Source organism: Harpia harpyja, chromosome 6 (assembly GCF_026419915.1).
Source record: "Harpia harpyja isolate bHarHar1 chromosome 6, bHarHar1 primary haplotype, whole genome shotgun sequence".
Taxonomy (NCBI): domain Eukaryota; kingdom Metazoa; phylum Chordata; class Aves; order Accipitriformes; family Accipitridae; genus Harpia; species Harpia harpyja.
Genome location: NC_068945.1, coordinates 28899981 through 28912904, shown reverse-complemented (window position 1 = coordinate 28912904; position 12924 = coordinate 28899981). Strand labels below are relative to the sequence as shown.

The following is a 12924-nucleotide window of genomic DNA, read 5'->3' as shown; positions in this document are numbered from 1 at the left end:
GCCTCTGCAGTTTCTGTTCTTGTTTGTCAGCTCCTCCGACCTCTGAGGCAGTTGTAACTTTGTATGTACATATTCCATAAACCCATGAAAAACAGGCAGCGCATACAAGGTGTTCACCAACAAGGGGCCCTTTTTTATGTTTGTAGCTAGAAAACATAGCTAGAAAGAGCCCTATGGGCATCAGCCATTCCCCTTCCTGCAGGGGAAGGCACAATCTGCAGAGCCAGAGAACTTTTACTTTTCTGGGTGGACACATAGGATATAGCCTAATGCCAAGCTTTAGTAAATTCACTGTCAAGTTAGCGTTGGAGAAGGTGTATTTTCCCCTCCTTCCCCACAAAATGCAAAAAGATACCTGACAAATAGTTTTGTCATGCTTTGTTACCTCCAAACTAGATGACTTATAGGTAACAACCTGAAGCAAGACCAAAGAGCAAATGTTTTATTTTTGAGGTCCTCTCAGTTTCACTTAACAGATTTAGTAAAAGGCAATGGATCAGGTATATGTTTTCTTCTTTCAAAAACTTTCCCCCTTCCCCATTTCACAAGCCTTACTTGAAGGCAGTGTAGTAATGAGGAGGCAGTGTAGTAATGAGGAGTTTCTCATTCCTTCTGTTTCTGGGGTGCACACTGTAATACGACACAGTGATGTGACTTAGACTTTGCTAAAGGCGTTAAGGTTAGGCTGTCAGCTCTCTCTCTGAATGAAGAGAACCTGTCAGCAGCACTGTGTCAGCTGAAGTGGCTCACTGGAAGGCAGTGACACGCTCAAGATGTTTCTTGGGACCCCTACTTAGAATTCTATTACCAAATCAAAAGGGAAAGATTATCCTGTCTGGATATAGTACATCATGCCTGTCCTCTTATTTTTACCTGGGGAACTCATATATGTGCTTCTACAGAATACACTTACTTGCTTTTGGATGAAAGATGAGCGTCCCAGTGACTGTGGCCTTTTGCTAATGCTTCCCAGAAGAAAATGTTCCTGACTTCTTTGTGGTCTCCTGCTTTAGGTGGATATGTATGCAAATACTGTATTAACTTACGTTCAGTACTGCCTTTCTTCAAAGTGTGGCTGGCCAAACTTGTGATTCCTGAGAGGGGTCTGTTTTACAGGCCCTTTGAAAATGAGGCCCTTGCAAGTAATTCAAGTAAGGCACCCAGGGTAATTAGTCAGTCTCAAATTTGCTTAAAATACAGCCTAAATAAGTAGTCTTTGTAGACTTGTGCTCTTTGTTGCTTCGTTTATGTCTCTTACATGTGAGTTTTATGACGGACCAAAGAAGAATGTCGGTGAAATATCATTGTGAAAATATTGGCGACACATGAAAAGGTCCTTTCTGCAGTGGAGAAAAACCACTTTAGCAGATCCGTTCTAAACATGATTTGAAACTAGTTCCCTCCAAGTCATGGTATCATTTACCCATACCCGCCAACTGGAAATAATCACACATAGGGAAGTGTTTAAAAAATTATTTGCCTGGGCCATTTTTAATGAGAAGATCAGATGTGAGATAAATTGTGATACTTCAAGCAGAAGTCCCATTTTTAACCCGAGAAATACAGAGGATGACTAGGGGCCATGTTCCTCCTGAAGGCATCTCAGAGCCATGACAGCTTTGCTTCTACTTTCAGCAGTTCAGAACAGACATTTTTACTTACTACTGGGAATGTGCAGGTATCCTGTATTCTTTCATCTCTCTGCCCCCGTCTGTGAAAACATTTAGGTACTTAATCTTGTTCCTCTGTCATCTGCTACTGAACATGGCTATACTGGGCCCCATGTCTCCCTCTTGAGTTCGTTAGTCAGGAACCAAGCCTGACACAGCCCTTTGTGATGATTTAACAAAAATATAAAAGTCGGAATCCAGAGGATGGTTTGGTGCTGAATTAAATGAGCTGGAGCACTCTTTCCATGTGAAATACTGCTTGGCTTCCAGCCTTTATTTTCCATCTGGAGAGCCTTAACACTCTTGAAAGAATTGTGGTAGTTGCGGTTGTATCTACATTACCATTGTGTCAGGAAGGTGCTTTTGAAGCGAAGCCCCTGATTGCACCTGCCTACTGTACCTTGCTTTGCACCATGAAATGAAGTTTGAGAGTTGGATTAAATTGGGTTGAAAGTGAACTGGAAAATATTCTGCCTACAGCTAATATGCATTCAGTCCATGGGACCAGGCTGTAACTTGTCTGGCACCACACCTCCCATTTCACCTTCATGTATAGAGTTTGGATGTCAGTTCCTCAGCATCAACTGTTTTTCTGTGCAGATTTGGTCTTACTAGGCTATCCTATATGTTCATTTAGATTAGCCTTTAATACAGATCAGTTCCTGGAACTTGTAGCCAAACAGATGTGCAAAAATCCATGAACCAAGTGTGGGAGAAGTTAAAGTTTTTGTCTTACATTAAAAGCTATCTAGTGTGCAAACTCACTTTGGTACCTTTGGTTCTCCCGACTGCAATATTAAGTCTTATGTGGTGTTTAGATTCAGCTTGGTGCCCTAAAAGAGAAATTTTATTTCAAGGCTTCCATCAACACAAGGTTTTTGGACACTGTAAACCTGGGAAGTGGGAGAAGACACGTTTGTGTCACACTGAAGTGAGAGTTACACCACTCCTGCTTGCTTGTTCAGAACAGAGCTGGGAATTGCTTACTTTGTTCCCATGTGGAATTTTGTTTATATGGTAGAGAAGAAAGGCAAATGTTTCAACATTTTTTTACCAAGTACACTTAATCTCGCTTGAATAACCTTTCCAACCCACCAGCCACCTACAGTAGGGCTACGCTTCACTAAAAGATTAGTGTATTGTAGTAAGAAATAAAGCATTTATAAGCAGTGACAGAGGATTCAAAATAATTGGGTATTATGCTTCATTAATTCTTCTTGCTTTTCTGTTATGACTTTGTGTAACCTTTTACTAGTAGCAGGATTCATTAGTTGAAGATTAAAATTCTCAATTGCCCATAGAAAAGAGGTGGGAAGCAAGTCTTCATCTGCATCTGACACACCTGTTAATTGAGCCAGAAGGACTGTATCTAGAAACAAGGAGAGCTGAGTGTTTGTATTTATTCAGGTTTTGGCCTATTTTCTGATAGTGCAAATGGACAAGCTGTTTTGCTATTTGCAATTTTTGTAGCTATGCAGAAGTGATTTTCATCTGCTTGTCCTCATAAAACACAAACTAAACAAAATCTGCTGTCTGTGCTCAACACTTTGAACTCTGTCATGCTGTAGAAGAACAGTCAGATGCTGTCAGTTTCTACAGTATCGAATTCAAAGGTTACAGCTACTGTAAGGTTTTCTGGGGGAGTATTAAACACCCAGTTTTCCACCCTTGAAAAGAATGTTTAAAACAGTAGATAATGTGCATCTGAGTAGAAAGACATGTGGAAAGTATCTTCAACTAAACCAGCAAAAAATTTTAGGGGAAAGACGTTTGCCAAATGTAGCAATACTCTGCTTTGCAAAATATGTCGCACTTTTTCTCTTTTGCAAGGTTTAAAGCTTCACATGCCCATTGTTTTACCCATCAGGATTGTGATGTTTGGCTTCTGGCTGCAAACACAAAATATAGGCAAGCATGCAAGGTTGTCATGTGGCACAATCCTGCAGGAAAGCTGTTGCAACCATCAGATTCACCTAAGCAGGTGAAACAGAAGTAGAAGATAGTTTCTGGGAATGTGCCTTGTGTTGCTCTATAGCACTGCTTTGTGAATATCTGAAAGATGACACAGGCAGCCTTTGAAAAGGGCATCGTCTGGACCGAGAGCTTAGAAGGAGGGTGGCTGTAGTACAGGCAGAGAATTTCCAGGAGCTTCTTTTTCATTTCTGTGTATCTGATGTTTGCCAGTTTTTGTGCCCACATCCAACTACTCTGACTGTATTCCAGGATGCAGTATATGCAGAACGCATGAATGTATGTAGAATCCAAAAATGATGGAATTTGTGCTGTTTTTCTAATGGGACTGTTTTTACAGGTGCTGAGGTGTTTCCATGCTATAAGTCTGCATTACCAATGCTGTGATGCAGTTTTCTGCTTGGGCTTGCAGCCTGTTAGTTGCTTGAGTGTATTTTAGAATACAAGATTTGTGAATCTTGTGCTGCTGGGTTTCAAACTCTCCTGAGGAGAGTGTATTTTATCTCCAGACTACACATGGAGAGCGTGCCATAGTTCAGTTGCAACATGTCACACGATTAGGAATGATTGTAATACAGCAGGCGGTCTAATGATTATAATCTCATTAGGCCTCTCATATCACTAGCTGCATTTTTTTTGTACCCATAAGGTTAATGGAGAAAATTTAATATTTGTTGTAAAACTAAAATAGAGTATTTGCTTTTTAGAGAGCTGTGAGACATTGCTTAGAATTAATTCTAAAGGAACTGCCATTTACTGGGGACACTTAGTGATTTAAGGATACAGAGCACAGGTTATGCTTTGGCATATCAGTGTTGATCATCATTGAGGCAAAGCTTGTAACTGGTCTTCCGCATCCAGCACAGCTACCATCACAAGAAAACAAGGATCTTTGGGGTATTGATTTTGGGAGGTGAAATGCTTGCCACCTGTGAATTTCTAAAGTTAAACCATGTCTCTAGACTTTAACATCTCAACCCCCAAATATGGCCATACATCCACACTTGTGTTTGTGTAGAGTAGCTAAAAATGATACTGCTGCTTTAGTCTTTACCTGATAGTCTAACCACTTCTCAATTTTAAGAAAGTAATTTGGTTGATGAAAATTATGCACTTCCAACTTTATTGCATAGCTGTATGTTTAATATTTTATTCATGTTCATATTTTCTTATGAAGCTGCCAGTTTTAAACCTGAAACTTGCCAATATAGTATATGGGGCAGTAGTTGAAGGAGACCTGTCCTTTGAGGATATAGTCAACTTCGGGTTCCTGTTAGAAACAATAGCTACAGCAAAATATATTAAGTGTTGTCAGAAACAAAAGAAAACAAAAACCCTAGCTTTATGGATTGTTTAACTGTTAATTGTGAAATAGGAGCATCTTTTGATGTATGTCAAAGAAAGGAGAGACAGTAAGCTGTTGGAACATACACAGTTATCTACATGTGTAGTATTTTTCATGGCAGGAACTGTTCTGCAATCATGCTGATGACTTCAGGTGCAATTCTTAATGCCTCAACAGTATTTTAAGGCTAGGGTAGAAGATGAACTGCTATGCCTATGTGGAGTTTTACTGATTTGGAAGCGTTGCAGTGTAGCTACACAGTCAACATTTCAGGATTGTTGTGTTATGTTTGAACTGCAGATTAAACCAACTGCTTTAACACCCCAAAAGAGCTCTTCCTGCTTTACCTATCTCTGCTGCATAATGTGTTCCTGTCATTCTCTCACTGCTTTACATATCAGGTCTTTGTAGTGACATTCCCTATAGTTTTTGGAATATATTTATAGTAACAAAACAAAAATACAAATTTTTACTTCCCTGCCATCTATTGGCTGCTGTTCTGCCCGTTGGTGACTGCTTCACTTTCATAGCTTTTTTCCACAAAACAAGCTGAAACTATACTTTCATTTAGGATAAGGAGTTAAAAACAAACATATGGACTGTAAATATCGTTACTCCCAGACTTGTTTAATAAAATGTTCAAACCTGTAAAGTCTTTAAGATCTAAAAATAACAACAACGTTTTTTAACACTCGATTTAACCTCTGAAACCTTGCTATTTCCCGGTTCATTGTGTACAGAATAGGACCTCAAATACAGAGGCTGCAGTGAGACTTTTGATAGACTCGATGTCATGCTCTGAGAGTAAGGCTGGAGCACTAAGCAGGTATCATAAAACAAATAAAACTGTAGAGGACACTTGCAGCTGTGTTTCTGTTTGTGGCACGTAACACAGAAATCTGTAACTGGTTTTATTTTAATTTGATCATCTACCTGTAACTTGTCTCCCAGGAATTATTTGCTGGTTCTTGTGACTTTGATCTCTTCTCTCGAAGCACCATTTCAAAGCCTTGAGGCTTTGTGTGGAGAAGGAGTCTGTACATTTAAGCTGAGAGCCTCATTGTCAGGGGCCTAATAGCTGCACCTGGTTTGTTTATATTTTTAGATAGCTGTCTGTGTTTGTTTTCCATGTGTTTATATCATCTGTGATTAATAAGACATGGTCGGAGTAGGAAAGTTCATTGTGTTCATAATGGAAATGTGCTGTTTGCCCTTTCTGAGGTTGTAGAAAGAAAAGGCCGTGCTCAGGGGTTTGATAGGTTGTGTTTAGTCCTTGATCCCTGCAATGATAAAAGATCTAACTCTGCCAGTTGCAAGAGAAATGTAATAATTCAGGAGAGTAAAATCTGGTATGTAATACAGCTGTTTTCCCTTCATGTTCGTCTTGGGTTCATTCTTACTCGTTGGCTGGGAATGGTCTCTCCTTTTTCTTCTCATGGCCCCACGCCTCCCCCAGCCTGGGCACTCCATAAAGTTGTCAGAAGACTTTGCAAAGGGCGATTATCCATCCAAGAAGCAGGCATGAAGTCTGGTGTAGGAATGCACGGATCGAAGGGTTCCCAGTAGAAGTTCCTTGTCTCCCTTTTCCTCTTCAGTTTGGAGGTGGCATAATCCTAATTGTAATGAAGCTTTGTCTTCTTTATTTTTCATTTCAGGATTTAGGCAATGTCTTTTGAATGCCAAGAGTTAATGGCAATGGACGGAGTTGGTTATACATTATCTGTATTTGCTGTAAATGTTCTTTGACACAAAGCTGTAGCCATAGTCACCCATAGATCTGATAACTGTTACCATGGGTGACAATTTCCATTTTGCTCCTCAAGAGGATGAACTTTCTGAGAAATTACACATATCTGTTAGAGTTTAAATTAACCCAGTTGAAAAATCTTAGCCCTTTCTGTCAATAATTTTGCCTGTTTGCTGTGACAAACCTATTCTTCAGGCTTTTGCACAGTTAAAACTAGCGAAAATCTTAAACTTCAGCTGTGTGGTAAGGGAGGTACTGCTGTAATAAAGTTACTGACAGTTTTGCTGAGTTGTGGATGTGGGCTCTGGAGAGGTGCTTGCTTGGTTCAGGCGTTGGAAGCAGCTCGGCTGGTGCGTGGCTCCGGGGTGAGCTGAGCTGAGCTGAGCTGAGGCAGGGTACCGCAGTCCCACCTGTAGAGATGCTCGTGCCAGCAGGGCAAGCCCAGTTCAGGGAGCTGGAAAGTGGCTTTTTGGGGGAGCAACAGCTCCGTGAGCTGTGCAGGCTCATGAGTGTTGATGCAGGAGAAGGGGTGGCTCTGTGAGGTAGGGTGTCAGGGAGGCAGGACTTCTTCGGCTCTGGCTTCCATAACAGCCTGAGCCTCACCAAATAGTCTAGCTAACATGGCCTTTATTCGGCTGCCATCTTCCATGCCGTTTCTCTATTGATTGGAATAGCTCGGTAACATGGAAGACTCGGTAAAGCTGTAGCACTGTAACTGTAATGCCATGCTTTGGCAGTGCTGGCAACAGTAACAACGTGGGGAGGAACCTTTCGCCAGCCTTTCTTCTGTTTGAGACTAGAAACACTCATAATTCCTTAATCACAGTGATATTGTTATTGAAGGGTGTCATTGAAGGGCAAAGCTGCATTTGTTTGGGTGCCAGAGATGTTTCTCACCTTCATAAAAATATTTGGATTGGGGTTTTTTTAGGTCAATCTTAATTTTGAATTTTCTGAGTTTATATGTTTCGGGGTTTGAATAATCACAATTTACCAGTTGTGGCTCCTTTTCTTATCTTTACCTTGATACTCAGATCTTAGCCTTAATCCAAGGGCTCTTACCAAGGGGTATGAAATCAGCAAGAACTCTCAAGTATGATCAGGTCTGTGTACTGGATGTGAAACTCCCTGGGTGCTGATGGAGATCTCTTTTCTCTTACCTGTGTATTCCCTACCCCCTTTTCATATTTCTACAGCATACTGCTCTTTGGTACTGCCCCACTAGCAAGATGACAGCTCCTTCTGTGCGTGTGACCCAGTTTTTGAATACTTTTTTCTTCCATGCTGTGAGAAATACTTTTTGGAAGTGGGGTGAAGATGAAGGGAGGAAGAAATTGCCAGCTGCCTTGCTCTGTGGTTCAAGTTTTCTGTCTCTTACCAGATGCTACACACCAAATGCTATGGGGTGGGAGCCCCACCCTGAACTGACAGAGGAAGTCATCGAGCCTATTTGCAGCACTTTATCTCATCTTTTTACGAAAGCATAGTAAACAAGAGAGAGAAACTAGAATTTGGTTGCGAGCAGGGGTGAATAGCTGCAGCAGAAGGCCTTCTGCCGTTCTGAATTAAGTCAGCATGTCTGAGGTCGGGTTTGGACATGACATGAGCTTCTCTCTGTCATAGCAAAGGAAGATTTTACCTTTCCCTCAGGAACGGATCTAACTGAAGAGCAGAATACTTGACTCAGTATTTTGAATTTAGCTGTAGCCTTCCTACAAACATTGCATGTTGTCTGACCAGCTGATGTGCAGTTCAAATGTCACCTTGTGTCTACGATGAGCTAGATACTAGGGCCAAGGAAAGCTCATGTGCCATCTCTCCTCTGTCAGCCTACGTGTCTGATAGCCTCCAATCTTACTGACTGCAGAAGGTTTTGCAGCCTCTCCTCCCCCCTAGACACTTGAGCTGTGAGGACCTGTGAAGACCCTTTTGCCTTTCTTTCTTCCCTTTATTTGGTTCCTTGCAAACCTTGGTGTCTTCTGTCAGCTGCATAAGCAAAAGCAGGGTGTACAGATATTTTGATCTCTTTTTCTCAGCAGTTGGGTCAGTCCCCTTCCCCTGCTATGTTTCATTCTTAGAGTGACTGAATTTGGTTCTGATTCCACTTACTTCTCACACTAGGTAACAGGAACTTGAAGATCTGCATATGACTATCTTTGAAAGCTTTGGAAGGCTAAAATTTGCTTTTGTACACTACAGGGTAAAACCTGAACAGAAATGTTTGAACCATTTTGCCCAGCTTTTTGTCTCTGCTGTTGTATTGGAGATTTGGGCTTGGTTCTTGGGCCTTGATTCAGTCTGTTTATAGCAGCACCAGTTTGATGCTTTGCAGCAATATCTCCCTTCCTTCACACATTGCTGTCTTCAAAATGTGGCTTGGACTGAGGGAACACTGAACTCGTGCATTGCAATTTTGGACCCTGTTTCATAGGAATTAATACATTGCTTTGAAGCGAAGATTAGTAGCTTCCATGTCCATGCTTTGTATGGAAAGGTGTGCATCATTGTAGATGGTCCTGTGTGCTGCTGCTTAGCTTTGGTGGGTCAGATGGAAGGACACTAGTTGCAAAGTATAGCTGCAAACATTTTTGAAGCAGGGTGGAGGCACAAAGTGGTTGCATCATTGACCTCCAGGGACATTTCTCATGGTAGCTAAGGGTGTGGCCACAAAGATACTAATGCTTCAGGAATTCTGGTGATGAAGCATCAAAATTCTCCACAACAAGTAGCAGAGAGACTAAAAAACTAGGATGTATGTGGTAGGAATTTCATGAGATCCTTGCTAGCCAGCCCATCTGTGGTAGGAAAATCACATCCTGCTGTCAGTCATCTAAAGGTGAGGGGTAAAGCTCATCCTCCTAACTGTAGATGTTGCAAATTGCCAGATGGTTGAGGTGGTTGTCCGAGTGGGACAAAAGGACATACAGCCCAGTGAAGGGCACCTGCTGGACTGTGCTGTCCCAAACCTTGCTGGTGATGCTGTTGTCCCTTCTATCACTAAGCCATTTTTAGTGCTTGTTTGGCCATTTGTAACATCAGGCTGTTTTCCCAAGGTGGATGGGGCAATCTGAAGACACAGGGGCAGTGGTTCATCAGCGTGGGGGCTCCTGCTGCAGCGCTGGCCTTAAACCCAGCCTCTCGTTTCTGACTTTGTCTGGCAGGGCAGTTTTTGCTCAGTTTTGCTGACACTATTATTTGTGAGGCCGTGCTGTAAACCAGCATACCAATCCAGGTTAAAATAACTCTTTCAAAACAACTGTGATCTGAATCCACAAACAGTTTTGTCAGCATAACTGAGGGCTAACATGCTTTGTCCCAGGCCTAGGTACAAGAATGAGGGCAGAAAGTGTAACTGCACTTTATTGACGATGAAAATACCATGCACATATCATGTAGAAACAAAATCAGAAAGGTAGGCAAAAGGTGTACCTAACTGAAATTGGGCATTGCAGAAGTTACTGCTGCATTCTCAAATATCTCAGTAGAAGAGAAATATAAAGGAATTTTTTTCTGCATACAGTGGAAAACAAAAACTCTCAACAGCTAATACTACTGTTGTATTTTGGCAAGTTTTTTTTTTCTCTGGCAACACTCTATTCTCATCATGGGCTTACCCAAAGTTTTGCTGGCAAAGCTAGCGAAGCTGGCCGCGCAGTTAGCTAGATCAAGGATTTGAACCGAGTTAACTAGTACCTCTTTTTGGGGAGGGGCAAGTGTCATGGGGAGGTGCTGGAGTTACTTTATGGTGACAGTTCCCTAGTACAGCTCCCTGTGCAGTACAAATACAATTAGAGCATCAATGGCAAGGCAGAAATGTGTGGGACATGGGGAAGGGGGAAAAAGCTTAAGCTGGACCTACCACCAGACTAAATAATTTTTGAACTGCCTCCCCAGGAAGTCAGGATGTTAAATGCCTTTTTGCACTTACTGGGTTTAGTAAGGTGCTTGACGTGTGCTTGCTCGCCTGACGTTTTTGTAAGCAAGCTGGGACTACTTGAAGCTGCATATGCAACTGGTGAGAGAACAGTATTGGAATAAAGGCTTGGTGTCAGATTGGGAGGATGTGTTGAGCAGGGCTTTTGGGTGGAGTGGGGATGGAGAAGGTCAGTGTCTGATACTATTCAGTATTTTCAGTAATTTGATGTAAACAAGGGAACTGTGCGTATTTATTAAGCTTGCAGGTTAGGCTGGGAGAAGGACAGGATTGGGACTGAGTATTTGGAGAAGCTGAGAAGTACAGGACAAAACCAAAGAAAAATGCAGAGTTTCTACATTTTGGTATGTCTAGTCAGTGGCATGAATTGGGGATGGAGAATGGCTGGCTATATAGCAGCTCTGCAGAAGAGGACTGGAGACCTTTCATGGTTTGTGAGCCAAGCACAAGTGAACATGTTATGCATTTTATGTACACAAAAAAGGCAAAGCGGCTAGGACATAAAGCTGAGAAGTGTTATTTAATAATCATTTAGCTCTTTAAAAGCTGATAAAGCCTAGGCTGGAATATATACCCAATTTCAGACACTATACTTAAAGAAAAATGCAGATCAAATGGAAGGAGTCCAAAAGAGAGTAAACAAGCAAAGGTCTGGAAAATGTTATCTATAAAGGAAGGTTGAACCAACTGGCTTTGGTCATTTTATATAACAGAAGACTGGAGGAAAACCAAAGTTTTCAAATATATGGGGATAGATGCAAAGAGGAAGAGAATAAATTCTTCTCTGTAATGATTGCAGGTAAGGCAGGGAATAATGAGTATAAATTATAGGAAGGGAAATGTAAGTTAGACATTCGGAAAGTTTTTTAAACAGTAAGGACTTCTATGCACTGGGATAATTTCTCTGCAATAATACTGCATTTTTTCATGAGAGGTCTTCAAGAACAGGTTAGACAAACTACTGTAAGGAATAGTTTAGTATATTTTATCCAGCCGGAGCAGTCAGAAAGCATTAGGTGATTGGAGTTTCTTCATCCCTGTTTTCTGTGGTTATATCTGCTGCTTCAGGCACAAAGGGCTGTGGACATGAATCCTGTGTCAGCGATAGAAGTGCTGCCCCATGCCTACCTGGTTACCACTGCTTCTGCTCCACCAGCCAAGCTGTTCATTTGCGTGCACCGTCAGAATGAGCCAGAATAGCTGATATGGCTGAGAACAGTAGAGCTTTGTCAATATGGGTAATTATGAGTGGAATGGATAAAGCAGCACTCGGGTGAGCAAGCCAGAAGGGTACGGGGGCAGGCATAGTTTTGCAGGGGTCAGTGCCAAGTGGCTGGGAAGGGCAATGGTAGGAGCTGGAAAAAGCATATCTGCACTGTGGGTCTCCTATAGAGCTTGCCCAGAGCCTTACTGCTTCAGAGTTCTTCACAGGATTTTTTTTTTTTTTTTTTCATTTGCTATAGTAAGGTTAACAGAGTTTCTCCACAGCTCTGGGCTATGTAGTCATTTCAAAGCCAGAAAAATGTGCAAGGCTTAGTTAACTTCGAATGCAGTATGATTTTACAATGGATACTCTCCTCTGACGTGTCAGCCCCATCCTAGATTGCTGAGGGAAGCAGTGAAGGATTTGTGCCCTCTTGACATTTTCAGAGGTCGAATATGAAGTTCTCTGTCATGTTGCCAGCCCAGAGAGCTACAACCCGGTGCTTGTTTCCAGAGGACTAGTCATGAGAGACTGAAATTGTTCTTTATAAGATTCTTCCTGTAGCAGTTTTGCATTACTTACTATTTAATGTCTATGTGTTTGAGGGGAGGGGTTTTCTTTTTTTTTTGCTCAGGGATTCTTTTCTTGCTTTGTTCTTCTGTATGCAAGAATTTTCCTGGACTACCTGTGACATCAGCTGAACTCCTGCAGTTGACTTTCCTGACCATTTGCTATGGTCAGGGAAATGTCACTTAAAGTTCATGTGCTGCCTCTTACTGACAGCAGAGGTAGGCAGGAAGGGGAGAGTAAAGAATTACTGCTGTGCCTGCGCATTCCAGTGGAAGAGAGCTTTTGAAGACTCCAGTGAGGCCTGCTTCGCTTGTCTCCAGGGTGGATTTTTATACTGACTTATATATTGCACAGTGACTTTGCCCAAGTGTACCTGAACTTTTATTTTACTTTTCTGTGATATGCCTACAATGAAAGAAATGCATGTTTAAGTTCAAGCATGTGCATATTTCACAAGCAGTTCATGCGGCTTGAAAAGAGTAT

The 12924-nt window shown here is 41.7% G+C and overlaps 1 protein-coding gene across 1 annotated transcript in view; it reads left to right on the top strand.

Annotated features, from left to right (window-relative positions):
• Positions 1 to 12924, top strand: part of MRTFA (myocardin related transcription factor A) — a 50275-nt gene that overhangs the window by 18971 nt on the left and 18380 nt on the right. The gene's annotated exons all lie outside the window — the stretch shown is intronic.